The sequence below is a fragment of the Babylonia areolata genome, chromosome 10 (assembly GCF_041734735.1).
Source record: "Babylonia areolata isolate BAREFJ2019XMU chromosome 10, ASM4173473v1, whole genome shotgun sequence".
In the NCBI taxonomy this organism is placed as follows: Eukaryota; Metazoa; Mollusca; class Gastropoda; order Neogastropoda; family Buccinidae; genus Babylonia; species Babylonia areolata.
Genome location: NC_134885.1, coordinates 21,476,421 through 21,481,420, shown reverse-complemented (window position 1 = coordinate 21,481,420; position 5,000 = coordinate 21,476,421). Strand labels below are relative to the sequence as shown.

Here is a 5,000-nt window from a genome sequence, read left to right as displayed (position 1 = left end):
CCCCCCCTCCCCTCTCTCTCGCGCGCGCGATATGAAGAACTACCGCCCTGTTTCAAATCTTCCTTTTCTGTCTAAACTGTTAAAGCGTCTCGTTCTTTTGCAGCTTTGTGACCATTTGACTCACAACAACGTACTCAGCCCTTTCCAGTCAGCATACAGACCTCATTATAGCACTGAAACCGCACTTGTAAAGATCATGGATGGTATTTAAACATCCCGTGACAATAGTAAAATCTGTGTTCTTACACTGCTTGATCTTTCTGCTGCTTTTGATACCATTGACGATGCTATCTTGCTAAACACACTTAGATACTCCTTTGGCATCTCTGGCTCCGCACTGTCATGGTTCCAATCCTACCTTAGAAACAGAACAGAAACAGTCACGGTAAATCGCCATCAATCTTTCCCATCAACACCTATATATGGCGTTCCGCAAGGATCTGTGCTAGGACAAGTTCTGTTTATTCTCTATACTCAACCACTTTTCGATGTTGTCAAAAACCATTCTGTAAATCACCATGCCTTTGCTGACGATAACCAGCTCTACAAAGAAACGACTTTTTCCGATCTTGACTCTTCCATTGGGGAACTTCAAAGGTGTATTGCTGACGTTAAGGCTTGGATGAATCAAAACAAACTACAGTTAAATGATTGTAAAACTGAAGCTATTATTATTTCTTCAAGCAGACTGTCTATAAACAACTCCTTGCCTTCCTCTCTTAAAATTGGTGATTCAGATGTAGACTTTGTATCTTCAGTGAAACATCTGGGTGTGACGTTTGATTCAAACCTCACAATGAAGAAACACGTAAACAATCTCTGCAAGACTGCATACTTTCAAATTCGAAAGATCAGTTTCATCCGACATCTTCTTACTACTCAAGCAAGACAAACTCTGGTGTGCTCTCTTGTCTTGTCCAGACTAGATTACTGCAACTCACTCATCATTGGTTGTCCTAGATACTTAATACAAAAACCCTAGAAAGTTCAAAACGCAGGAGCAAGATTAATCTTTGGAACCAAAAAGACTGACAATATCACTCATCTTCTGCGTTCTCTCCACTGGTTACCAATTTCTGCCCGCATTCAGTACAAAGTTGCAATTCTCACCTTCAACTCCATTTTGGATGCTGCTCCTCAGTATCTGAGAGTATTGATTCAAACCTACACATCCCGTCGACAACTCAGATCATCTTCCGATTCACGGCGGCTACTTGCTCCCCGTGTTAAAACCCGATCCTTAGGTGATTCTTCCTTTTCTTATTCAGCTCCATATGTTCGGAACAGTTTACCTCACGATCTTCGCCACTCGGCTCCTTCATTTCAATCTTTCAAAACTTGTCTGAAAACACATCTTTTTGAAAACGCCTATCCATAGATCTTCCATACCTTTTCAGTTATAAGCCTCTCTGTCTCTCTTTCGTCAAGTTTGTGTGTGTGTGTGTGTGTGTGTGTGTGTGTGTGTGTGTGTGTGTGTGTGTGTGTGTGTGTGTGTGTGTGTGTGTGTGTGTGTGTGTGTGTGTGTGTGTGTGTGTGTGTGTGTAATTAGTCTCTGAATCTGTTTTATATTATTGTGCGCTAAATCATTATTTTTCTTCTTCTTTCTTTTGTGAGTTATTGCGCGCGCGCGCGCGTGTGTGTTTGATGTCTATTGTAAAGCTCTTTGAGCTCTCTTTAACGGAGGAAAGCGCTGAACAAATGTCCATTATTATTATTATTATTATTATTATTATTACACTCGGCACTCAAAAAAGCCCAAACTCTCCTAACGCACGCACTCACACACACACACTCTCTCTCTCCAATGTTTGTCTCTCTCAGTCTCTCTCTCTCCCACAAATAAAAGGAGACCGATATTGAAGGGGACATAAAAAAAAAAAAAAGCCGTGAGGCCTAGTCAGTCAAATGCCAGTCCATACACAACTACTACTACTACTCTCACACTCTTTCTCCCTCTACTGTCTCACGCGCACGAACGCACGCAAGCTCACACGCACCCAACCGCCCCCCCCCCCACCCCCCAACACACACACACACACACACACACACTGAGACACACAGACAAAGACAGACAGACAGAGAGAGAGAGAGAGGGGGATGGGGGGGAGGGGGGGGGGGCGGTGCGGATTCCCAAACAAATTACAGCTCGGTCAAACCTTGGAGCCTCCGGTAAAATGTATTGTCTTTTGACACTTTGACGTGTTGATAGCTCAGTTGGTAGAGCGGAGGACTGTAGAGGAAACGTCTGACAGGGATCCTTAGGTCACTGGTTCGAATCCGGTTCGCGGGAACTTTTTTTTTTCTTCCTGGTAATGTTTTTGCAGGTATGAAAAATAACTGTTTATAATTCTTTCTTTCTTTACATATTCATTCATTCATTTTTTTATTCATTCGTTTATTCATTTATCCATTTATTTATTTATTTATTCATTCATTCGTTGTTTGTTTGTTTGTTTTATTTTATTTTATTTTTTTATATATTGTCTTTCAACCTGTCTTTTTGTGTCCTCAGTTGGAAGCAGGTAATGTTTTTTGTGCTTCACATGCTTTTTTCACTGACTGAAAAAACAACAAAACTTTTTCTTTTTTCCTTTTTTTTCACATCAATTTTCCAGTAAATGCTCATTTTCTGTTTCCTGTGTATTGTTCTAAGTGCATGCGCTTAAAGCAGTATTTCAACACGTGCTCACATTTGACCTCAAGTTTCCCGTTTCATGGAGAATTTCAGTAATGAACTACACTGACGAATGTATAGGTGTCTGAGATTTTGGTTGCTCGAGAGAGAGAGAGAGAGAGAGAGAGAGAGAGAGTGAGTGTGTGTGTGTGTGTGTGTGTGTGTGTGTGTGTGTGCGAGTGTGCGTGGGTAGATGTAAGTTCCATATGAAGGATAAGATAAAAATATATATATATATATATATATATATATATATATATATAAAAGAGAAGAAAAAATAGAAATACGAAATCAAATTCTTCAGAACACAAACTGTGTGTGGGGGGTGGGGGGGGGGGGGGGGGAGTTACAAGTCAGCAAATATGTATGCACGTCAGTACATGTGCCTCTTGAACAGTGTGCTTTAGATATACGTTATCACAATGTGGATAATTATTTCACCCAAACATTGCTTCATACGGATAAATTTCTAAGTTTCATCTCCTTCTCAGAAATATACTGTAAGGGTATGGCTGATTTTGTGTGTGTGTGTGTGTGTGTGTCAATAATTATGCTGACACATTTTCCCTACGAAAGAAAATAGATTGATGTAGTGGTAATTCCGCTTGATAAGCGGATAATTAATAACCCCAAACAGTATATATCTGTTTGAAAGTCCAGCGAACTTGACGCAGTCGCACTCAGTGTGGAAAAAAAAAGTTAAAAAAAACCCAAAAAAACACACACAAAAAAAAACACACAAAAAAGCGTGACCACTGACTCGCTACGACAGTCGTAACATGTCTCAGTGTCTGTCTCCCTCTCTGCGGTGTCTCCCCGTCTCTGTGTCTCTGTCCGTCTGTCTGTCTGTCTCTCTCGGATCAGTCTCTCTGTCTCTCTCTGTCGATCTGTCTCTGTCTGTCTCAGTGTCTGTCTGTCCGGCTGTCTGTCAGGCTCTCTCTGCCTCTGTCTCTGTCTGTCTCTCTCTCCCTCTCCCTCTCTCTCATTCAAGTCGTTCTCTTTCTCTGGGTGGATATGTTGGTGTGTGAATCAACCTGCGCGTGTGTGCCGCCGCTGATATGCCGGGCGCACTGACATGTGCGCGCGCCGCACGGCACATTCACACAAAGACACACTATATACTTCACAGCCGGGCACACTGGCATGGATTCAGTAACACACTGACACACACTAACACACACACACACACACACACACACACACACACACACACACATACACAAACACACACACACACACACACACATACACACACACACACACACACACACACACACACACACACACACACACACACACATACACGGCATACGCACATACACACACACACACACACACACACAAACACACTGACGCGACACGGCGCACGCACGACACACTGACATGCCGCACACATCAGTACACTCATCAGTACTCCCCTCTCCCCCCTAACCCCCACCACACACACACACGCACACCCTGCACCTCCCCCTACACGCGCGCTCGCAACTACAAGTCATTTTGGTTCAAAACAAATCCACCCCATATGGAAGTTGTTTGAACAAGCCGACAACCATGTCACTCATGTTGATAGAGACGGAAATGTATACTGCGGACGACCATTTCAGCTATCCCGTGATAGCTCAGTTGGTAGAGCGGAGGACTGTAGAGGAATTGTCTGACATCCTTAGGTCACTGGTTCGAATCCGGTTCGCGGGAACTTTTTTTTTTCAAATATGCTTTTGCAGTAAAAAAAACAAAAAAAAAAACAAAAAAAACTGTTTGTAATGTATTATTTTTTCCAGTGATTTATTTGTTCATTTCTATGTTTATTTCTTTATCTATTGATTTATATATTTTGTTTTTATCTATTTATTTATTTAATCATTTATTCATTTTTGTATTTATCGACTATTCATTTATTTATTTATGATTCATTGGTGTTGTTTTTTATGTTTCTTTTTTAAATTTATTTTTTATCCATTCATTTCGTTTCGTTACGCTGCTCAATGGTCAGGTATCTGCTTAGCACTAGTGAGATGCGTGGCGATGTAGTCAGTCAGTATATGGATTTGTCCGAACGCTGTGACGCCTCCATGAGTAACCGAACTGAACTGATTTATTTGTTCATTCATTCATTCATTCATTTAGCCATTTATCTCAGTCTTCCACGTTTTGTGCATATTTTTTCAGTTCAAGATTTACTGGGTAACAAAAGGTAAATGAATAATGTGTTTGGCTACTGACTGATCCAGTCTGTCTGCTTTTGACTCTCCTTCTTCCTCCCCCATGTCTTCTCCACTGAACGTGGGTCAACCCGCGTAACTTGCAAAGCGGCGAGAACAGT

The 5,000-nt window shown here is 41.6% G+C and overlaps 1 protein-coding gene and 1 non-coding gene across 2 annotated transcripts in view; both read left to right on the top strand.

The window, feature by feature from the left end:
* Positions 1-5,000, top strand: part of LOC143286309 (uncharacterized) — a 481,716-nt gene that overhangs the window by 101,891 nt on the left and 374,825 nt on the right. The gene's annotated exons all lie outside the window — the stretch shown is intronic.
* On the top strand, positions 4,286-4,372 carry Trnay-gua (transfer RNA tyrosine (anticodon GUA)). The gene is given in 2 exon segments: positions 4,286-4,322; positions 4,337-4,372. It is a non-coding gene; the product is annotated as a tRNA-Tyr (tRNA).